The 25,000-nt window shown below is 39.0% G+C and overlaps 1 protein-coding gene and 2 long non-coding RNA genes across 11 annotated transcripts in view; 1 reads left to right on the top strand and 2 right to left on the bottom strand.

The window, feature by feature from the left end:
• LOC135089516 (uncharacterized) overlaps positions 1-25,000 on the top strand; it is a 53,648-nt gene that overhangs the window by 12,263 nt on the left and 16,385 nt on the right. For 7 of the 9 annotated variants that reach the window (XM_063985109.1, XM_063985111.1, XM_063985106.1 and 4 more), the window contains exon 3: positions 3,576-3,655. The exons of 1 other annotated variant lie outside the window; for it this stretch is intronic. The gene's annotated coding sequence lies outside the window, so the exon portion shown is untranslated. Of the gene's footprint in view, positions 1-3,575; positions 3,656-17,684; positions 17,862-25,000 lie in introns of those variants that run through there. One more of the 9 variants, XM_063985112.1, reaches the window with a different exon arrangement.
• On the bottom strand, positions 4,481-7,356 carry LOC135089518 (uncharacterized). Its single transcript, XR_010261514.1, has 2 exons — positions 7,105-7,356; positions 4,481-4,580 (listed from the first exon to the last, which is right to left on the bottom strand). It is a non-coding gene; the product is annotated as an uncharacterized LOC135089518 (long non-coding RNA).
• The window catches only part of LOC135089517 (uncharacterized), a 71,192-nt gene continuing 54,768 nt past the window's right edge, over positions 8,577-25,000 (bottom strand). Inside the window, exon 4 of the long non-coding RNA XR_010261513.1 lies at positions 8,577-8,788. This is a non-coding gene — a long non-coding RNA (uncharacterized LOC135089517). The remainder of the gene's footprint in view (positions 8,789-25,000) is intronic.

Below are 25,000 nucleotides of genomic sequence, written 5' to 3'. Positions count from 1 at the left end.
TAACTGCGTCACTTAGGGATTAAATGAGATGCCTGTGCCACCTGCCACATACTAGTCATTTTAGAGAGTAGGTTTGAGGAGGCAGCATTAAACATTAATAAATATATCTACATAAATCATCTAGTGATTTCTACACTCAACACTGTGAAAGCAGTGTTGAATGAAGGGAAGCGAAGGGAGGGCATTTAATCCCTAAGTGACACAGTTAAAATGTTCGTGAAATTATGATCAAACTTCACACTTGGTAAGTATTCGTTTAATCTTACAATTTCATTTCACAATATTTTAACTGCGTCACAATGGATTCAATGAGAGCTTTAGAGTGGTTCCTCAAACCTACAAGAAAAATTTTATATACTCGTATATATATATATATATATATATATATATATATATATATATATATATATATATATATATATATATATATATATTCATGGAAAGGTATATAACCTGAAACACTTATGTATGCATAAGAAAACGTGGCATTCCCAAAGATTTTCTTTAATCAAGTGACTCAACTACAGAGAAACTGATACATTTGTTCATAAAAGTGCATAACCTTGTACACAAGACAAAGTAGTTAAACCCGACATACCCAAAAACTTATGACAACACTGCTTTTGCAAACCGACAAAATTTGTTTAATGGTCTCGTAATATTTTGCAAAAGTTGACTCATTGGTCCAACCTACAGTGGACAAAATAGTGGACAGTGGTAGCTTCAGGGCTGCTTTACTGGATGAAGCTGACCTGGTGGAATGAGGAGAAAAGATAGTGAGATCTATACCAGCAGCTTTCATGATATCTCTTGTCCAGCGTCGTAAAGTGTCTCAATGCCAGTTTTATGGATGGTTTTGTTGTTAGAAAGAATCTGGTAATTTTCCCCCTTTTTTTCTTTCGTTCTGTCAAGGTAGTGTAAACTAGTGGTGTGTACACATACTCGTCTGTCTGGTACATATGCTTCAAAAACTAGTTCAGACATATGATAACCTGGCCTAGATGTTTTGAGAGGGTCTCCTATTCGGAAAGAGATTCTGGAGTCTGAGGTACTCATGTTCCTGGTGTCCATTAAGTGTAACACTTGGCCACGTCGGCCAGATATCAGTAACATTAGCATTGTTAATTTTCTCAACAACTGGATGAGTGACAAGTCTTTATTCTGGCCTAGGCTCTTTAGGTGATTTAAAACCAATTCTGGGTCCCAAGTAGATTGAAGGCGAGCAAAGGAAGGTTTCTCCTGGAAGACTGCTTTCATGAACCTACTGACTAAGAGGTGCCTCCCTGCAGGCTGACCTTTGATAAGGTCTGCTGTTGAGATGCCTGACCGGATAATGTTCATAGAGCTATAGCCTCGAGCTTTCTCTTTCTTAAATTCTAGGAATAGGTAATACAGCAAAACATTTACAGGGGGTGAAAATGGATCCATATCCCTGCTGAGACAAAATGACATCCATCTTTTGATATGTTTCCCATATTATAATTTTGTGCTCTTTCTCCACTAGTTAAGCAGAAATCCGGCAACCTCTGGCGAAAGGCCTTGATTTTGGAAGGTATGCCCGATAAGATCGTTGCTATTAGAATTAACCTTTGGGCCTGTGGGTGTACAAGGGAGGGATATTGAGGCAGGATTAATGAATATCGAGGGAGCAGAAGAGGAGTTTCTGCCAGCAGTTGGAGGGCTTTCAGGAACCATACTTGGGTTGGCCAAAGAGGGAGAATTGTCATAGCTGTTGCTCTTCCTGTATCTTCTGCAGTACCTTGCTGATGATCCTGAAAGGTGGAAAGGCATATAATTCCCCATCAGCCCAACTGAGTGTTAACGCATTAACATATGTAGGTGAAGGATCTGGCTTCCAGGAAACATAAATGGGTAGCTGGGCATTGATTCTACTGGCAAAAAGGTCAATATCTGGTGTATAAAAGGTCTGGCACAGTAACTTGAAGACCTTGGGTAGTAACATCCACTCAGTATCTAAGTTCTTTACTCGGGATTCTCTGTCTGCCTCTACATTATGGAGTCCCTTTATGTACTCTGCTGACAATGTAATCCCTCTTGACTCAGCCCAATCAAAAATATTTTCTATTACAGCATTCAGGTTAGGTTTAATGCTGCCACCCCGGTCTATACAGGCAACAGCAGTGGTGTTGTCCAATCGAAAGCAGATATGTGTATCCCTGCAATCCTTGCATAGAGATTTGAGGCCCAATAGTATAGCTTTTAGTTCTAAAACATTAATATGGTCTAGTTTCACATGAGCCCAATGACCTGTCTTGGCATCTCCTGTTGTTGCACCCCAACCAGTCAGGCAAGCACAACAGCACAACATGTACTGGTGATCAGATATGAGGTAGTAAAGTGATAAATATTGAGGAATCTTCCTATTGAGGATAAATTAAAAACAAAAGAGGCAGGAGATTAAAGCAATAGGATGGTAGTTTGAAGGATTGGAGTGGTTATCCTTTTTAGGAACAGGCTAAATGTAGGTAACTTATAGCAGGAAGGAAAGGTAGATGACAAAGTTGATATAGTTTGACCAGGCAAGGTGTAAGCATAGAGGCATAGTTGTGGAGTGCAACAGGATGCACCCAATCAGGCCAGCAATGGCATGAAGGACATCATTAACAAGACTCTTAACCAGAAGCATGGAATAGTCAGAGGATGGAAGAGAACATCCCCTGAAACATCCAAGGTTGAATTTTTAATAAAGGTCTGAATGAGGAGTTCAGATTTAGCAATTTATGAAATAGTAATGGTGCCATCAGAGTGAAGCAGAGAAAGATAAAGAAGAAATGTTGAAGATGTTTTTTTGGGGCTTGATGCCAGAAGTCACAGGGGGAGTTAGATCTAGTAAGATTTTCACATTTTCTATTGAAATTTTTTTTTAACTAAATACATGGAATAAAGAAGAATGATATGATCCCTGACAGCAAATCAGTATTTTTTTCTGCTAGAACAATATTGTCCTTTGTCTCCACCTGAATATCATCACTTTGGGAACCAGTGAAATTCTCCTCCAGCACTGCCACATTTCGTAGTCTTTTTAGAGGAGAAAACAGATCTTCACTGACCATACTTTTATGAGAGTCAGTCATACAAGCATTATGTGGTTCTCTGTGCATGAGGACCTGACAACAGAACTGGTTTATCCCTGTTACACCATAACATTGATCCATTCCTTTCCTGCATCTGATCCAGTCTGCTTATCAAACAAGATGCAAGAGAGCTTCCTAAAGAAGCCCTCAAGGTTGCATCACATTTATGCATGTATCAGATAGGAACCAAACTGATCATACTTGTAAGAGTATATCTGTTTATCTATCCATACAGGTTGGCCCAGACAAAGCACCACACACTCATACACACATCATTCACTCTCTTAGCCTTACTTGCCCTTGATAGAATGGGATAGTCTCATGGACCACCCTACTGCACCCCAGGAACTTGTGGCCACATACTTCCACATAAAGACCCAACAGTATACACTGGTTTATCCATGCCCTTTCGTAATGAGGCCATTCTCTATATTTACTTATTTTACAATAAATTAAGTGTGTGCTGTATTTTTGTTGCAGGTATTTGGCATGGGGGATTGGCAATAAGTGCCTTACACTCAACCAGATCATTAATATCATGTTGGACTTTAAGATGACAGGTGAGTGTGCATGATTTGAGATTAAGCTCATACACTCTTGTTTTCATATCCTCTGTGGAAATTAAATGATAATAGGATAGTGATCTTAAATTCTGAGACTTAACCATCTCTCTAGAGCTTATAATACCTAGCTGCAAAACTATTATGGATTCAAGGAGAAAATAATAAATAATAATAAACCTAAAAAAAAAAGATAGGAAATGTTGACAGCCAGCTAGTGTCCATTGTTCTGCTTGGGTTGCATAAGAGGATTTTTTTCCACTGTCCTGTTCTATGTATTAACTTAATAATGTTCAGTTCTATGTATGAAACAATTACTGGAGCACAGTCTTTAAGTTGGATGATAAGGAGGCTCACTGGTGGACTGACTCAACTCAAAATATTATTATATACATCATGTATCATTTTTTGCTCTTGGTCTAACTTCATAGTTTTCATGTGATATAATGCATATCACTCCATTAGATTTACCCCAGCTATTATTGATCCTTCAACCTTAAGATCAAAGAGTTAAGAGGATAATTTACACACTGGGGCCTAGCAAATGAACTTCAGTCTTCAAGCAGCCTTCTGCTGAGTTCAAGATGGTCTTGTACTGGTATGACAAGATGCATCCACAAGATTACCTGTCAACTAAAATTAGATAACTTCCCTATATTTGGGAACAGTATTCCATATTTGGACAAATAAAACTCATGTTTAGAGTAAAAAACTGGGAGGAGGAAGAATATTGGCAGAAGTGACACAAGAACACTTAGTTCTTCTCCTTACCATTCTCATTCAGTGCCAGTCATAATATATCCCTTTCTTACCATTCTCAACCAATGCTGGTCATAGTATATCACTTCCTTATTGTTCTCATCCAGTGCCAGTCATATCATATCCCTTTCTTGTCTTTCTCATCCATTGCTAGTCAGAATACAGTCTGTGCCAGAAAAGGGGATAAAAATCTCAATCAGCATGCCATCCAACTAGTTTGATCAAGTTGCATGGGAGAGCAAAGCTCTGATATTATCTGACATGACAACTCAAGACAGACAGTGGCCTTGGGTACATTGACACATTAATGGTTTTAGTATAGATTTGACAGATGAGTGATGAGAAGTCTTTTATGTGTGCACACCTGTGTTGACTTTCGTAAGTTAATGTTATACAGTGGAACCTTGGTTCTTGAACTGTTCAAAATCAAAAATGTTAAAAACCCAAACTATTTTTCCCATAGGAATCAATATAAAACAGGTTAATCTGTTCTGATGCACCTACCCACCATGTCTTAGTGGCCAGTGATCTCATTGCTAAGATGGACACTCCATAACATCTCCAGCTTAGAAATTTTCATCCATAAAGGAGGTACTGAATGAACTTGATGACACAGAACTCATTAAAAGATATTGTTTAGACCATGCAGGCATTCTCTTCGTCACTGATCAAATGAGGGAATCCTTACAGAGTGACACAGAGAGAAGCAACCCACTCACCGCCAAACTGAAGGTGATCGTAACACTTAGGCACCTTGCTGCTGGGAAAAGCTACTGAGAAAATGTAGTTGTACAGTAGTGATGGTATTGTGGGTCATAGAGAGAGCCACAGGAGACTCAGGATTACTCATGAGTGGCAAACCTTGTTTGTTTACATTGAGGTTCTTCAACTTCTTCCATGGGATGATATTTAACTTATTTTGAAGATTGAATTACTGTCTTACCCTCTGTGTCGCTCCTCCAAACATACAAAAATGAAGGAAATATTTATAGAAACTATAAATTAGTAATAAATGGCAAGTTTTGCTATGTCTTGTAGTATTTGAAATCAAGTAACTTTGTTTGAAAACCAAATTATGATACAGTATTCGAACCAATTAAGAGTTACAATTTTTGCTCAAAAACCAAATTGTTTGGAAAGGGAGACATTCAGTGACCGAGGTTCTACTGTATATGTATTTAGAAATTTTCTTCTTATATGTTTGTTTAATTTTACACAACATTAAGCAAGAAAAACTTTTGTTCAGGATTTTATCAAATTTCTGTATAAATTTTCTTTTTCATATTAAAACAATGGCTAAAAATTTTCTGAAGCAGTATCCCCACTAATTTTAGCCATGAGCTGGCACTGGTTGGCACATCTGGAAGATAGTAAAAAATGTGAGTAGGTTCTGCACTAATTGCTTTAGGTTGTATAGAATAGCAAAACTAAAGCCATGTTTACCAGATTAGTTAGTGAAAGGCAATGGCAAAGCTGGCGGTGAATATTGAAATCTCTAGTCATTGGAAATTTCAGTAAGGGAGAAGTGGTAAGTGGTTGAATATGTGTTCCACTTTACAAATTGAATGGTCAAAACATTCTACATAGTGTTGTTGAGAGATACACAACACAGATGAATTTAGTGACTGGCAATGAAGTCTTTGCCAGATGGAAAGTTCTGAAAACAAGAGTGTGGGTACAATTACACTGTATTGTTGCATACATAGAAACAACAGCTAGTTCTGTATTGTATTGTTGCATACATAGAAACAACAGTCAGCTCTGTAATGATATTGAAAGAGAGTAAGAGAAACAGAAAAGGGTTTGCTGCCAGTGGCCTCAAGCCTCTGAGTTTTAGATAGTGGTATTGTCAGTAATTGGTCATTTTAAATCACTGGAATGCTTGTATAAAGGTTTCACTGTTCAAATCTTCCACAGTCTTTTAAACATATGACCACTGTTGAAGCACAAGTAAAATAAGAATATGCATTTTCTTTAGGAGAATAGATTCTCCTATGATCACTGTGGTCCCTGAATAGTAATCTTGAATGGCCTTAGTAATGTGACCCTATATGATGGAAGTTCTGAGGACCATGGACCTGTGTCAAGACTGACTTGATGTCTCCTCATATCAATTCCTTACAGCCTGCCTCCCTTTAGGTAGCCAGAATTGCTTTCTATTAGAATAAAACATCTAAGATGGAATAATGAGCCCTCACAAATAGTGGAATTGTGACCTATCCATCCCCTCTCCCCAGTACAATACTGTATGCAATATCATTGTGTCAGTATGCAATATCAGTTTGTAGTATGTAAATTTTGCCAGTAGATGGAGGGCTGATGTAAAGGAGATGGAAGGAGGGATCATAATCACACATGATTTATGCACTTAGAGTATAACTCAACACTCAAAACTTGAAGATCTAAACACAAGCATTGTACAAGACTTGTACAGTAAGGTACACGACAATACACGGTCATTATAACGTACAGCTGCAATAATGCACTGAAATTTTTAATAAGTATTTAATCAGAATAATGAACCAAAACTGGCATAACAAACTCACCACTCATGCGAGCACTGGTATTTTGATAAATATCTAATCGGAATAACGAATCAAAAGTAGCAAGATGAACTTGCCATTCGTGCAAGCACTGAAATTTTAATAAAAATGTAATCAGAATAACAAACTAAAACTCGCAAGACACACCTGTGTGAGCTGCTGCTCACCTATCAGGTACTTGTACCTTCCTCCCTTTTTTCCTTTCCTCTTCTTTCTTTCATCTTTTCTCAGACCTCTTTCCCTGTCACTTCCCCTCCCCATTATCTGTCAGATAAGGGATTAGGGAGTTATACCTTGCTCTCTCTCTCCAACTCATTCATTTTATGTCATCTTTGCTTCATCATTTCTCACTCATTCTCAGTCATATATGTAATTTCATTTTCATTCTCAGTCAGTCTTATTCTATTTTAGCAATTCTTAGGATTGTTCTAACATTCAGAGAGAGAGAGAGAGAGAGAGAGAGAGAGAGAGAGAGAGAGAGAGAGAGAGAGAGAGAGAGAGAGAGAGAGAGAGCTCCAACTTATGGGGTGTTTACTGTATGTAAACATGTGATGCCAACATGTGACCTATACTTGTCAAAGCAGTGCAAAACTTGGGATGGTAATGCGCAAAACTCAGCATAGTTAGAAGTTAGGACTAGGTGTGAAACTCGGGAGGGTACTGTATAAATTTGTTGTCATCTCAAATGCAGTAGTGCCTATTGTACTACATACACTATATTTTCCACCACTGCTAATATGGATCAATTTGGTGAGCATAAAGACCCCTGCATCCATCATGGGAAGGAATTATAATTTAACATGTGGATTCTGAATCTAAAGCTTTATCCCCTTCCTGCTTCTGGAAGCCTAGGGTACAATAGTTGACACATTGCACAGTAGTAAAGCTGGATAATCACTTCAACATTGAGAAGGAGATACACTGAATTCAGAAGAGCAGGAGTGATTGTGATGGTGGTGGTGTAAACAAGATGCCAGCAAGTGCAGTACTAGTGATGTGTTACTTATAGGAGTGTGTTGGCATGTTGAGTGGTGTTTATTCCATGCAATTCTACTCATTTGTGACATCCAAGATTTTATTAATCCCTTTTTTAGATTTGTGTATGAATATTATCTAGCAACTACAATATATCAGTAATTCCTATCAAACAAATTCCAACTTAAAGATGCTGTAAATTAATGAGACAATTTTAGAATGAGTATAGAATGACAAGTATAATCAGGCATATACCCTTGACAGCTTATAATACCATCTTTGTGTAGGCAGTGTTACAACTCACCATGAATGAGAATGTTACGAGCGCAGGGACTATCAGATCGTAACAAAATCTCAAAGTAAATAAATTCCAGGATTGAGGAAATCACTGACAAATTCAAATACAACAAATACAGCAACATTCATTTATTATCTACACTGCATAACTCAGCATTAACAGTACTCTTACCCTAGATTACAGAGTTGAAAAGAAACTACTCTCAAAAAATTACTTACAAACACATGATTATTTGATTAAGTTCACCACCTGTAGTCACCTAGCAAAATTCTTATTATTAACTATGATGAAAGTTCATACTTATCAAGGAGTCACAGCTGAGGGCATGGAAGACAGGAAAACCCAAACGCCTTCACTGCTCCTCGGTCTTGGTGGGTGAGGGAAGAGGACTGAAGGTACTCCCACTCTCCCACCACCACCACCACCTCAAAGTGTTTGTGTGCTTTAACAGGCTCTGAAACCAGTGTCTCATTGTTGATTCAAGTCTGGTCAGCAAGGATCTTGATGGTACAGGTGGCACAGGATCACTCCTGAGCCAGGCCTTTGGACTAGCAACTCCTGTAGAAGGGGGGAAAAAAAAGAAACGAACAGCATCCTCTATCCTAATTGTTCATACATGTGGCACGCCACATTCTCTCCAGAAACTCTTTCACCGCCTCAAAGTTATACTTGGTGCTGGTCAGACCTCATCTAGACTACGCTGTGCAGTTCTGGTCCCCACATTACAGGAAATATATAGGTCTATTAGAATCAGTACAGAGGAGAATGACTAAAAGGATACAGGGGATGAGGAGTATTCCTTACGAGGCGAGGCTGAAGCTGTTAAATTTACATTCTTTAGAGAGACGTAGGTTAAGAGGGGACCTGATAGAAGTCTGTAAGTGGTATAAGAGTTATAACAAGGTGGATGTAGGCAAAATTCTTAGGATCAGCAACCAGGGTAGAACAAAAAATAACAGGTTCAAGCTTGAAAAATTTGGGTTTAGGAAGGAGATAGGAAAAAATGGTTCTCAAATAGAGTGGTAGATGAGTGGAACGGACTCAGTAATCATGTTGTTAGTGCTAGGACACTAGAGAGCTTTAAGAGAAGATTAGGCAAGTTTATGGATGGGGATAATAGATGGAAATAGGTAGGTATATTTCATACAGGGACTGCCACGTGTAAGCCTGGTCGCTTCTTGCAGCTTCCTTTATTTCTTATGTTCTTATGTTCTAATCATCCTTTCATTCGCCTCTCTATACAGTCCCAGCAACAACACCACCCACTCCTTTCCTGTCTTCTCCACTCTTTCATTCCTATCATGCCCTAACTCAGTCAGTATCACTTGCATCATCTCATTCCTGTCTCTAGCATACTTCACACACTCCAGCACCACATGTTCCACCGTCTCATCCTCTCCCATGTCACACATCTGGCACACTTTGCTTCGGGACTCAGACCACCTGTAACTCCTTGCATTCACATGCAGTGATCCTAAAGATTTAACCAATTTCTGCTAGACTTGGTTTGAGATAAATGATGATACTCATCCTTAAAAAATGTCTATAAATGGTTCTGATTGAAAAAAAAATAAATTAAAAACAAATTTGTAGTTTTAAAACATTTGCCTGACAGGGAGAATTAACAGGTTTTAGTTATAAGGTGAGGGATTAATACAGGATTCACTTTAATGTTTTATTTAGACAACTGTAGCTACTCTAGATCTTAGAATAGACTAGTGTTCACTATTCCTTTGCAGCTATGAATGTTTATAAAAAAGACCGAACCAAACTATGTCATCTTGCTTACTCTTCTTAACCCCTTCAGTCCTTACTACACCACAGTCAGATGTGTGAATGGGGAAATCACTCATCATTCCAACTGCATTTTATCTAACCCTTACAGAATGCCAGAGTACAGTTTGGTTTACGAAAGACACTTGTAATACTAAATATAGCGATGCATTTCCTAATGATATCATGTTGCCTCAAATATTCCCTTCTTTTAGTCCTTCAGACTGGTGTGAAGCACAGGGAAGATGGAATACATGTTAACCTCTCTCTCTCTCTCTCTCTCTCTCTCTCTCTCTCTCTCTCTCTCTCTCTCTCTCTCTCTCTCTCTCTCTCTCTCTCTCTCTCTCTCTCTCTCTCTCTCTCTCTCTCTCTCTCTCTCTCATACACACACCTAACTCCTCTGACTATAAGAAATTCTTTGACCACTTAACTTCCAAAGTGGAGCACATGCTAACTCTCTTCCCTTTTGCAAAGATCTCCATTCTTGGAGACTTCAGCGTTCACCACCAGCTTTGGCTTTCCTCTTCCTTCACTGACCATCCTGGTGAACTAGCCTTTAACTTTGCTATCCTCCACGAAATAGAGCAATTGGTGCAACACCCTACTTGTATTCCTGATTGTCTTGGAAATATGCCCAACATTCTAGACCTTTTCCTAACCTCTGATACTTCTGCTTATGCTGTCACCCCATCTTCTCTCTTGGGCTCCTCCGATCACAATCTCACATTTGTATCTTGTCCTATCACTCCAATCCCTCCACAGGATCCCCGTAAGCAGAGGTGCTTCTGGCATTTTGCCTCTGCTAATTATTATGTTGATTTCCTTGGAATAACTACTGCTTCCATGTCAGAGACCCATCCCTGTGTGCTGAATGCAAAACAGAGTTGATAGTGTCTAGCATAGAGGAATACATTCCTCACTCTCTCAACCTAGACCTTCCAAACCTTGGTTTAACACAGACCGTTCTCATGGTATACATGATAGAGAGGTGGCCCATAAAAGGTACTTGACCCTTCCATCACCTGAATTTCATGTGCTTTATATTTCTTCTCAAAATCATGCCATCTATTCTCCAGTTAGTTAAAAATCATTCATTAATAGAAAGTGTAAAAATTTTTCAAGATCTAACTCCCCTCATGATTTTTGGCACTAAGCCAAAAATATTGCCAATAACTTCACTTCATCTTTCCCTCCTTTAGTTTAACCTGATGGCACCACTGCCATCTCATCTATTTCTAAAGCTGAACTCTTCGTTCAAACCATTGCGAAAAACTTTTGTATGATTCAGTGCTTGTTCCATGAGAACAGGCCATGTTAAACCAAGGTTTGGAAGGTTTAGGTTGAGAGAGATAATGAGGAATGTAATGATGTGAGTAGTAAAACACATCTGACCAAATGATTGGCATTAATCAACACAAAATGTAACAGGAGTTTGTAAAGAGTACAACCCAAAATTGTAATACACAAGTATTATCCTTCCACTAGTAACTCTTAATACATGAAGAAAACCCACACTGTCAAGACATCTGCTAATACACACCTGGCAGTAATGAGGAGCTGTCAATGAGAGAAGCTGAGCCTCTCATTTCCCTCCCAGATCACTTAACGAATGTACACGCCCAAACCATACGATACCTTCTATTAAACCATCCAGTGCCTCAACAACCAACCACATTTAATCATAGTTGTCATGGTTTTATTGTTACAATTATCACCACTTTCTCCACCTTCTACAAAATTATATCCAAGATACCTCGAAGCAAGTAGGAGGATGTCTCATATTGCCTGAGTGCCTTAGTACTGAAGTATCCTCACTGCATTTGTGTTGATGAGGAGTAGTTGAAGTGTCCTCAGGAACAGAACTATACTGAAGAGTCATATTTGTAGAATCAACAGAATGAGTAGGCCAGTTGCTCATTTCAGGATTTGGCTGTACATGAGGTTCACTACTGGCAGGAACTAAGTGTTTGGTAGCTACCATGTCTTCCTTGTCATCAGAGTACCTTATGGGAGCATAATGGGGATTTGCCTGTAGGAGCTTAACCTCATCTACCAGCAGATCAGTCTTACTGGGCCATACGTGATGCATAAGTAAGACAATGCCAGGACTGGACAGCCAAGATGGAATAGAGGTCCCAGTGGAAGACCGACGAGTGTACCCGAAGAGCCATTCATGTGGGGTCTCATTGGTTGCCATGCAGAGCAAAGAATTAATTAAATGAAGGGCGTCAGGAAGGACAACTTGCCACCACTAGATCAGCAGGCCACAGGATACCAAAGCAGTTGTAATGGTCTTCCAAATGCTCCTGTTAAACCTCACTGCTTGCCTGTTGCCTTGAGGATTATAGCTCATAGTTCTGCTGCAAGCGACACCTTTACTTGAGAAAATCTTTTAGTTCTCTGCTCATGAATGATGCTCCCCTATCTGAATGAATATAAGATGGCATGCTAAAAATGGAGAAGACTTGAGAAAGGCAATTGATAACTGTTAATGTAAACATATTAGAACATGGGAATACAAATGGGAACCTAGAGTATTCATCTATAATAATTAAGAAATACTGATTCTTGTCTGTACTTGGAAGGGGTCCTTTAAAATCTATGTAATGCTGTTTGAATAGATGGGTAGCTTTTTTATAAGAGGAATTCTTGTAGGTTGATAGAAGTTAGGTTTGCACTCTGCACATGTCCTGCATGAGGTAACAACTCTACAGATATCTTCCACAGAATAAGGTAGATTCTTTGACCTGACAAAGTGAAGCAAATGAGTAACATCAAGGTGGCACAAGTCATCATGAATGGCAGACAGTGGCTGCTGATCAGGGCATGCCATGGCACAGTAACTCCTGGAGAGTATATCTGGAGCAATGTTATCTCGGCCTGGTCTGTACAATATATCAAAATCATAGCAAGAGATTTCCATCCTCCACCTTAAAATTTTATCATTTTTTTATTTTGTTCTTATACTGTTTATCAAACATTGGTCAGTTTTAGTAGAGAAGTGCTTACTGATCAAGTAATGCCCCCAGTGGCACTTTCAATAATAGCCAAGGCCTCCTCTACAGCAGCATGGTGTCTCTCAGGTCCTTGCAGAGTTCAAGAATAGATGGCAATGGGATAACCAGCTTGGGTGAGAACAGCTGCAATAGCGGTGTCTGAAGCATACATCTCCATCTGAAATGGCTCAGATTTTTTGATTGCCTAAACCACTGATGATTCTATATCACTCTTCAGTTGCTGAATCTCTGCTTCTGCCTCCTCCATCACAGGGAAGGTATTAGTGGCAATAAGTGGACAAATCTTGTGTGAATAATCATATATTCACTATGAATAATATGCAAATGGGTCAAGAGCACAGTGTAGTGACTTTCTATCACACAGCACTGTTAAGTCATGAAGAGGCTTGAGGCATTTGGGATCAGGACAAATCACTCCCTTCTCCACCATTTAGCCCAGAATGTGGAACTTACGAGTTGAAAAAATGGCACTTTTCTTCATTGTAGATCATATTCTTTCTTTTGACAGCCTTGAGGAATTTCCCAAGGTTAGCATCATGTTCCTCTTGCATCATTTCACATATGGTGATGTTGTCCAAGTAGGCATAGGTACCAACAAGTCCTTCTTCTTTAATTAGTGAATTCATAATTCTCTGGAAACAAGTCACTCCATTTGTAACTCCAAACAAAACTCTAGTAAACTGATACAGTTTACCACATGCCTCAAAGTCAGTGCATGGCTTGTCCTGTTCTCTGATGGCTACCTGATGATAAGCACTGCATAGGTCAGTCGTACTGAAGACACGATCCTGTGCAATCTTGTTCACAGTTTCATCTATCCAAGGCAGTGGGTAGCCATCAAGGAGTGTGAACTTACTGATTGTTTCACTGTAATCTATGGCCAAGCATCTCTTATGGGACTCATTTTTGACCACAATCACTTGTGCATGCTATGGAGAGTTGCTGTGCTCAATAATTCTTTCCTTTAACAGGCTTTCCACTTCCTTTTCTGTGAAGATACAGTGCAGTAGTGTTGTGATTTAGAGACAATAAGATGACAGCCTTTAGGTTAGTAAATAGTTCTGGAGGATCTACATTCAGCTCTCTAAGTCCACAGATTACGAGTATGGGCAAGTTTCCACTGTAAGTCAAAGTAACACTATTGTGCAGCTTCTGAAAGTCTTGGCCTAGAATTACATCAGAACAGAGTTGTGGAAGAACAGCCAGACACACATTTTCATATAGGTCTGGCCATTCACTTTTGTGTCCACACTGCAAAAACCAGATGTTTCAATCAAAAATGAAGTAGAAGCCATGGTTACATCATGCTTAGACTGTTGCACTTTTAATGAGTGGAGTTTAACTATGTTGATATACAAAACTCTCTGAGCTTCCACTGTCAATAAGTCCATCTGTTTCAGTCAAAATTTTAGCCACCACTTTTGACAATATATTAGGAGTAGCAGCAGCTGATGTTACAGTCACCAATGTCATACAATCAATAGAAGCTAAAGCCCCAGTAGCATGAGCGCTCCAATACACTTTAGCTACGCGACCCTTTTTCTGGCACTTATGGCACAACAATTCACAAACAGGACACTTCAAACATGGGTGGCGTCAAAGACCACAAAAGAAATATTTTGAATTTATAGCAGCCATTACTGTAATAGATTGTGGCTCTCCATTAGTGTTATTACACTATGTAACAAAATTTCACATTTATCTTGTCCTTGGCTCTAAACCATAATTTTCCAGTTATTTCCATCTAAACAAAATATAAAAAAGTTATTTTGATCCTAAAACTTTGCTTTTGTGGTTAGAACAATTAATTTACACTTTTTGCTTATTTTATTATAGTATGGGTTACTATTGGTTTTCACGTCAGGTAAAGATCTTTGCAAAATCTCAGTTGCTTATCTGATTGCTTTTGAAATGTAGTAAATAAGTTAAAACAGTGAAAGAAAGAATATAAAGTGTTCCAAAGATTTTAAATTTTTATAAGATCATTCTTGAATTGACCAGCTCTAGCAAAAGATTTCTCATATTAAGAAGAATTTGCATACATTTCAGAAATTTTCTCAAATCTTCCAGAATGTTCTGCTAGACACTTTTAGAAGTTTCTAGAACATTTTAGAACATTCTATTCAATGTAAACATTTCCAGAATATTCTAAAACTTTCTAGAATACAGTAGAAATATGTAGAAGTATCAAGAATTTTCTAGAATCTACAAGAATTTTCTAGAATGATTCAGAATATTCTAAAGTAGGTTCAAGAATATTCTAGAAAGATTGAGAACATTCTGGAACACATTTTAGAAAGACTAAGGATATTCTAGAGTACTGCTTGACAATATAGAAGTAGGGGTTTGCAGACCACCAATCAGTTCTGCTTTGGCTGCCTGAGAACACATCACAAGAGATGAAATGGCATTAAGAGGCGGCAATCATCCTCCAAATGCATTTTGCTACATATGTGGTCAATTCAAGACAAGAGCAAAGAAGTTCTCTGTGACAGCATGTGGAAAAATGGTAAAATTTAGATATTTGGGGCAAAAAATAATTCTAAAAAGCAAAGTTTGACAGGAATAATGAACATTTTCTATTGTTTTGCAATGAAAAGAGTTGGAAAATAACACCTGCTTGTCAAAGACAAAAATGGTGTTACATAGTATTATCCACAGCAGCACTGATCACACAAAACAAAGGAACATCACCGTAAAACTCTAAGTTCCTCTATACAGAGTCGAGAGCTCGTGCGTGGTTAGACAAAGTAGTCAGATCAAGAGTACTGTTTTTCAATAGGCATTGCCTTATCAGTGGCAACTGCAGGCCACTAATAAAGGAGTCTGATATACTCTTCACAGTGCTGAATCGCAGTGACAGCCTTAAAATTACACTCTTTACTCATGATCTTAAGGACCTGGAAGTACTCATTTAGAGTCTCGGCCAGCTGTTGGCGATGAGTGGCCAGTGAGTGATGCACAAATACTTCATTCGTTAGTTTCACACACAAAGCCTATAGTGTACTTAAGGCATCATCATAAGTTGCACCCTCAGATATACTTTCGTACACTCTGAGTGACATAAAATTGGTAAAGAGTCCAAGCTTGTTCACTTTATCTTGAGGTAGAACTGCTATGAGTCTTGAAAGTTTGTATCCAGTGTTTTCATTCCTGTGCTGCTGTCAGTGATCTTGGGTTTGCATACAACCTCTCTGGTCTTAGCAGACTCTCCATTAGGTAGAAGTTCCAGGCATTGATTGCCTTATCTTATGTTGATTAAAATGATGTTAGTAGTAAAACACATCTGACCAAATGATTGGCTTTAATTAACACAAAATTTAGCAGGAATCTGTAAAGAGTACAACCCAAAAATTGTAATACATGAGTATATATCCTTCTACAAGTAACTCTTAATACATGATGAAAGCCCACACTGTCAAGACACCCACCAATACATACCTGGCAGTAATGAGGAGCATTCGACAAGTGAAGCTGAGCCAATCCTTTCCCTCCAAGATCAACTAATGTATGTACATGCCCAAACCATATGATACCTTCAACTAAACCATCCAATGTCTCAAAAACCAACCACGCTTAATCATAGTTGTCATGGTTTTATTGTTGCAATTATCACCACGTGTACACCTCCATGCCAGACACTGTCACCTCTGTTTTGTGCTCAACTCACAGAGATGGGTCTCAGACACAGAAGCAGTAGTCATCCCAAGGAAAATGAGCATAATACCTCCTCAGATCCCACCCAACTAGCAGAGACAAAATGCCCGAGGCACCTCCACTCTGTGAGATCCTGAGGAGGGATTGAAGTGATAGGATAAGATACAGATATGAGGCTGTGATCGGAGGAGCCCAACAGAGTGTAACGCCACCCCCCCTCCTCCGGTTCCCCCCTCCTCCCTCCTCCTCACCGGTCCGATCAGAGCTCTAATGAGACGAGGCAAAGATCTTCACGGTGAAGAAGAAAAAAAAAGAAGAGGAAGAGAGAAGAGGTGAAGCACGCACACACAATAGAAAAAAAGAAAACATTTTTGATTGGTAATGGTTCTCGCCTTCATCGTCATGGCCAGAGGGTAGGGAGAGGTTAATGATCACACAGTACCTACAGTGTGGCTTTATTTGGAGGAACGAAAAATATAAAAATAGCAAAAATAATTAAATGAATAATACTGATGGGATTCTTTGGGTTGACTGACCCACTATGACACTTTATCGAGTGGTTAATCTAGAAAAAAAAAAAAAGAAAAGGCACTTGAAATTCTGGTATGGCATATACACTTATACTCCGTTACTTAACACTACGAATACACAAGAAAATAATTACTTTTATAACTCCTCAAGAGTACCATTGATTCTGGGCACCGTTATATCCCTAAATAGCGTCACAGCCTTCATCCATCACTTCTCTACGGCAACAATATTGCCCACAACACATTCACAGTAGACTATATTTGACTAAAGAAACATTACATGGCTAACACTTTCCCAAGACTCTGTGGCCTGTCTCCACGTGGGACCAACACCGGCTATTTTATCTGTTGCCAGAGGGAAGGGAGACGCCATTCTGTCAACACATACAGTCACTATATCTTCACTAGAGACATGAATAATAAACATGAACACAGTAATATTCACTTCTAAATAAAAGAAAAATTAAACATTTCAGAGCTACGAGACCCACCTGTTGCCAGAGGGAAGGGAGACGCCATTCTGTGCTCTCCCCCTCAACACCCCCAGGCCTCTGAAGTTATTGGAACCTTAGCTAGTTCTCTCTCTCTTCTTTCACAAATAATTTTACTGAACCGTGAGTTTAAATAAAAATGCAGGAATAATTGGCTAGCAAGGTGAGCATATAAGCTGGACATTAGTTGAAGTTAATAATTGAATTCTAAATTACTAACATATTTTATAAGCTAGGGAATGACACCTTATGAGTTACTGGTAGGCTGACGCAACATGATTTAATCCTATTATTCGTATTACCACTGATTAGAGAAAACCACAGTTGAAATAAGTAAGACTATTTATAATAAATGTTTCAAGAGTTTTAAATCACTCCCACGAATACACGCCTTATAAATATACTTTTTCATATAATCACTAAACCTTTAATTACCGCTATTATTCTCCTCTTCACCGCAAACTACAAAAGAAAACAATTATTGGGGAGACTCAAAGAAACAGAAATAATAAAAAGGAGCGTTACAAGAGAAGATAGGGTAACAACATAAGCAGAAGGATTAGAGGTTAAGAAAAGGTCAAGAATGTTGGGCATATAAGAGCATATGAACATAAGAAATAAGGGAAGCTGCAAGAAGCCACCAGGCTTACACGTGGCAGTCCCTGTGTGAAATATACCTACCTATTTCCACCTATCATCCCCATCCATAAACCCATCTAATCTTCTCTTAAAGCTCCTTAATGTCTTAGCACTAACAACATGATTACCGAGTCTGTTCCATTCATCTACCACTCTATTTGAGAATCAATTTCTTCCATTCATCTACCACTCTATTTGAGAATCAGTTTCTTCCTATCTCTTTCTTAAACCTAAATTTTTCAAGTTTGAACCTGTTATTTCTTGTTCTGTCCTGGTTGCTGATCCTAAGAATTTTGCTTATATCCCCCTTGTTATAACCTTTATACCACTTGAGACTTCTATCAGGTCCCCTCTTAACCTACGTCTCTCTAAAGAATGTAAATTTAACAGCTTCAAACTCACCTCATAAGAATACTCCTCATCCTCTGTATCCTTTTAGTTATTCTCTTTTGTACTGATTCTAATAGATCTATATCCTTCCTGTAATTTGGCAACCAGAACTGTACTTTGTAGTCTAGATGAGGTCTGACCAGCGCCACATATAATTTTAATATTATTTTGGGCCTTCTACTTTTAACACTCCTAAAAATTAATCCTAATACCCTATTTGCCCTGCTTCTGGCCTCTATGCATTGCTTTCCTAGACGGAACTCAGAGCTAACTATAACTCCTAAATCTTTTTCATACCCTGAACCTACCAGAGTTTTATATTTTATTGTGTACCAACTGTGTGGGTTTCCTCTACTTACGCTAAGTACTTTGTACTTGTTGATACTAAACTACATTTGCCATCTGTCTGTCCATTCATTCATCCTATCTAAATCTGCCTGCAAGGCAGATTCTGACCTAATTCCAATTAATCCTAATTCTCACCTAATTAATCTACCTATCTTTGTGTCATCATCTGCAAATTTACTAACATCACTACTAACTCCACTATCCAAGTCACTGATATATATTAAAAACAACAATGTCCCTAATACTGATCCCCATGGCACCCCACTAATTACATGACCCCACTTGGATTTAGAGCCGTTTATTACAACTCTCTGTCGCCTGTCACTAAGCCATGACTTTATCCAGCCTAACACCTTCCCATCTATCCCATGTGCCTTAACCTTTCTCAAGAGCCTCTGATGGGGTACCTTGTCAAACACTTTACTAAAGTCCAGACATAAGATGTCATAACTATCACCATTATCTACTGCCTCGTACACTTTACTGTAAAAACTTAACAAGTTTGTCAAGCAAGACTTCCCATGCTATGACTGATTTATCAAGCTATGTTTGTGTAAATGCTCCCTAATGCTCTTTGCTATTACTGATTCCATTATTTTACCTACAACAGAAGTTAAGCTGACAGGTCTATAATTAGATGCTAAAGTTTTATCTCCTTTCTTAAAGATGGGTATTACTTTAGCCTGCCTCCATATTACCGGCACCTCACCTGACCCAAGTGACTTCCTAAAGACAGAAACTAATGGCTCACTAATAATCTCTTTGCATTCCTTAAGTAGTCTGGGATATATTTCATCTGGTCCTGGTGTCTTGAACTTTTTTAGCCTATCTCCTGTTCCACTATCTCCTTAGTTATGGTAATGTCTGTCAGCTTCTCATTCTCATCTACTCTAAACATCTGTTCACTATTTGGCATATCTTGCATGTTTTCCTGGGTCAAGACAGTTAAACAACTCATTCAGAATTTTACTAATCTCCTCCCCAGAACTAACCAGCTCCCCATCTGCTGCCTTTAATGAACCTATAGTTTCCTTATTCTTCGTCCTACATACCTGATAAAATCCCTTGGGATACGTCTTCGCCTGGCTGGCTACCTTTAATTCATAATTGCTTTTAGTTTTCTTTGTTAATCTCCTGACTGTTTTAACTATTTCATTATAATGTGGCCTTAAAACCTTTTCCCCTGCCTTCTAATCTCATATATACTTTTCTTCTGCCTTATATAGTGTTTTAACCTAACAATCATCCATTTAGGGTAATTTTTCTGTGATCTTATTGCTCTGTACGGGATGTTTGCTAACTGTCCTGTATGCAATTTACAAAATATTTATACAACTCATCTACATTTACTTCACCTAATCCCCTCATCTCGACTTCTTCCATCCTCTCCTCTCCACTCCCTCATCTACTCGCCTCGACCTCACCTCTCCCATCTCAGCATGACCTGACCCTGCAACATACCCACACATATCTCTCATCCTTCTCAGTCCCTTCTGGACACATCTTCCCTCCTCTTGTCCTACACACTCACACCTCACCTCTCTCATCCTGCCTTATCTCTCTCAAGTTCGTCCCGGACCTAACATCACCCTGTATCCATTGCCAGTCAACTCCTTGGAGGTACCTTTTTAATTCCTCAAAATCTGCTCTCTTAAAGTCAGGTATTTTACTAGTGTTTTTGCTTCTAAAAGTTTCCTCCCATTTTAATTTGTACCTAATTTTCCAATGGTCACTGTTACCTAGCTGTCCTCCAATCTCTATCTGCATGACTGCTTCCTCCCTGTTAGTAAGAATTAAATCTTGAATATTATTCCCCCTTGTGGGTTCTACAACTACCTGTTTAAAAAAATTACCCTGAATTACCTTAAGAAATTCCTCTGCTTCCATTACCCACCATCAGGCTCCAGTCGATATTCCTAAAATTAAAATCTTCCTCACATACCTGACTGTACAGTGGACCCTTGACTAACGAACGGTTTGAACTGTGAACAATCTCAGTAACAAACTGAAATAGTTGAAATATTGCAACCTACAAAACAAACTAAAAGCTCAATAACGAACTAGTGAAAATAGCATAACAAGACCTGGCACCACTGGTATAAAGTGACCTGGCAACACTGCTCCAGTTCCTTGCACCATAAGCATAAGCAAGAGGCTGCTCTTAGTGTTTGCTCCTTGTTTAGCTTTGTTTAGCAGCATTTTGTGAGCAAGACAGCATTCAGCAACATGGACAGCACAAAGAAGTTGGAGAAGACAAGACAGCCTATTACAGTCGCTATGAAAAAGGAAATCATCAAGAAGTATGAGGAAGGAGCAACCATCACCCAGTTGTGTTGCCTTTACGATCGTAATAAGAGCACCATTGGCACCATCATCAAGGACAAAGATAAATAAAAAGATAAATAAGTTCTTAAGATTGCAAAACGAACTTTTCCTTTAACGAACCCCTCAGTATAACCAATTATGTTCATTATTCAAGGGTCCACTGTACCTTTCTGCTCTATTTCCTGCCACAGTGAGATGTTAATTTCCTTTGTACTGTTTGGTGGGGTGTATACTACTCCCAGTTCTACTGACTGTGGTCCTTCCTTAATATCTACCCATATCGACTATGTTTTGCTATCTTTTTTAATTCTACTATTAGTACAACACTGTAATGTGTCCCTAATGTATAATGCGATGCCTCCTCCTCTCCTGTTTTCCCTGTCTTTATGGAACAGTGTATAACCATCTATCTTAACCTCTGGATTAAATACTTTCTCTGACATATCTAATCAAGTTTCTGTTAAAGCAATGATATCAAGTTTCTCTACACACGCCAAGTCTATTTTATTCAAAATACTTCTACAATTTTTATAGTAAACACTTAAGCTATTTATTACCTTCTCTGAGCTAGTTACCTTTCTAGATTTAACTAATTTGTCTTTCATTTTGACCTCATAACCTCTTCTTCCCTACTGACTGATGAAAAAAGCGCTGGAGTCCAGTTACCTCCCACTCGAGTATTGTGGCCTAAACCCAGGCACCCTGGCATGATAAATGCACTCCATCCCGGATTTACAAGGCATCCCTACTCTAGAAGAGGTCCCAATTGTTGATGAATGTCTATCCATTACTTACAATGATTCATGAGCCTGCAATTCACTGTAATAGCCCTGGACAGCCAGTCACCACTAACGCCCTCCTCGGCAAGACTCCACATACCACAGGAATCCCTCCCTTGTCCCTAGTCCTCTCCAGAACCTGTCAAAACTTCCCAAACAGCTCCTCACTCCTGACCTTACCAAGGTCATTCCCTCCCACATTGAGAAAAACAATGGGCTTGGTCCAATAATTTTCCAAGTGTCTAGCCTATCAGCAACCTTCCCTATCCCACGCTCCCAGCAAACACACCCTTGACCTACGCTTCCTGTCTCTGACACAAAACGCACTATCTAAGTGCCCAACCTGACTATCACCAAGCACAAGCACTCTACCTTGGGGCAGGTTAACTGTGACTGCAAGATGATACAGTAAAATCCCTCTCATCCGGCATTCAAGTATCCGGCACATTTTTCCCCAAGCCTTAAAATCAATAAAAAATCAATGTGTACTCATAAAATTGATTAAAATTCCTGCGCGAGGCATACTTTGTTCCCTCGCCAGAGCGCACTGCTTCGCGCCAGCCACGGCCCACTGCACTGTGTTTACTCAGTGACTCAGTCCCGCGTGTGCACTGTTTATCGCCTGATGCCTTCATCATGCCCAAAGTTGTAGAAAGAGGAAGCGTGTTGTGCTTACACTTAAGCAGCTGATCAGATCAGCTGCTGATTAAGATCAGCTGATCTTTGTTATGGTAAGATGTGTGAGTGTAGGATGGTGATTGTGGACATAATTTCACTTCTATTACAGCTGATCTTTGTTATGGTAAGATGCGTGAGTGTAGGGTGGTGATTGTGAACATAATTTCACTTCTATTCAAGTATCTGGTAATATTCAAGTATCCGGCATGTCGGCGGTCCTGTTGATGCCGGATAAGAGGGATTTTACTGTATTTCCAAGACGATCAGGAATACAAGTTGGGTGTTGCACCAGTTGCTCTAGGTCATGAAGGATAGCAAAGTTGAAGGCTAGTTCACCAGGATGGTCAGTGAAAGGAGAGAAAAGCCAAAGCTAGTGGTGAACATTGAAGCCTCCAATAATGGAGATCTTCGCAAAAGGGAAGAGAGTCAGAATGTGCTCCACTTTGGAAGTTATGTATTCAAAGAATTTCTTATAGTCAGAGGAATTAAGTGAGAGGTATACAGCACAGATAAATTTAGTTTGAGAGTGACTCTGTAGTCATAGCCAGATGGTGGAAAAACTCAGAAAATTCAAGAGCTTGGGCATGAGAGCAGGTTAAGTCATTGCGCACATAGACACAACATCCAGCTTTGGATTGAAAATGACGATAGAAAAAATTGAAGGGGACAGAAAAGGCATTACTGTCAGTTGCCTCAGACACCTGACAGTAACCCCTTTTCTGTGTCCTCAATTATTTATCCCTTTCTCTGGTAAAGTCTTGAACTCCTTGCCTACTTCTGTATTTCCACCTTCCTATGACTTAAACTCTTTCAAAAGGGAGTTTTCAAGACACTTATCCTGTAATTTTTGACTACCAATTTTGACACCATTTGGGGACTGGCACCTCTGTGGGCCTTTTTTTTTTATTACAGTTTTGTTGCCTTTTTTGGTGCCCCTCCTACATAAAAAAAAAAAAAAAGAAAAGAAAAATCTTAAAGGTAATTACCCTGCAGCTGTCAAAGTAATTATGATAATATAAAGGACAAGAATTAAAAGCTTTTTTCTACTAAATAATTTCTATTTTATGTCTTATGTCAGGTGATTGTTAGAAACCTAAGTTCCAAACCACCAAATCAGCAAAGAAAGGTTGATTTTGTGAAGGTTCTGGTAATAATTAACATTTTCCTGTTGATATAATTACAGTGGTACCTCATGATTCAAGCTTGATTGGTTCTTTTAGAGTGTTTGAGTTGAGAAGCAATTTATCCCATTCGAATTAATGTAAAAAAATTCATCCATTTCAGGTAGAAAATCCCCCCTTTTTTTATGGGTTTATGTTGTGCACTAAACTTATCATTGAATGAAAATAACATAAATTATAGAAAAGAATGTAAAAAAAAAATGAAATACCACATATTTTGGTGTATAAGATGACACTTGAATCATCCTAAAAAGGCAAAAAAAAAGTGGGTTGTCCTATACGTCAGATACAAGAGCAATGACCTTAAAATTTAATGCAAAATACCATTGTAAATAAATACCCACCTCAAAATGATAAATGTTCCCTCCTTCCTTTCTCTCTCTCTCTCTCTCTCTCTCTCTCTCTCTCTCTCTCTCTCTCTCTCTCTCTCTCTCTCTCTCTCTCTCTCTCTCTCTCTCTCTCTCTCTCTCTCTCTCTCTCTCTCTCTCTCTCTCTCTCTCTCTCTCTCCAAAATAGGCACCTGGAAACAGCACTGGCTCAGTTACATATTGGACACACCAACCTCATGCACTCCCACCTTATGAATAGCTTCCCATCCCCCTTATGCCCAACTTGTGACATAATCCTCTCTGTTTCCCACATCCTCCTCTCCTGCTTGAGACATACAGCTGCTCGTGCTGCTGCCTTCTCTCATCTCGTTTCTCTTTCCTGCCTCCCGTGTCTACACGATATTCTTAGAGCCACAAACCTTCTGTATGGACCACCTCATATCATACTTAAAACAAATTAGTATCCTCCACTTAATATAACAATCTCACCATAATAATCACTCTTCAACCTTCAGACCAGCAACCCCATTAATTATTACCCTCACTGCCCTCTCTTCCCTGACATAGTGCCATTTGAACCCAGCAGTCTGGTGCTCATACTCCCCAGTTAATTAGTCAGTCTCTCTCTCTCTC

This window comes from Scylla paramamosain, chromosome 33 (genome assembly GCF_035594125.1).
Source record: "Scylla paramamosain isolate STU-SP2022 chromosome 33, ASM3559412v1, whole genome shotgun sequence".
Taxonomy (NCBI): Eukaryota; Metazoa; Arthropoda; class Malacostraca; order Decapoda; family Portunidae; genus Scylla; species Scylla paramamosain.
The sequence above is the reverse complement of the archived record's forward strand: the minus strand, read 5'-3'. Positions and strand labels throughout refer to the sequence as shown.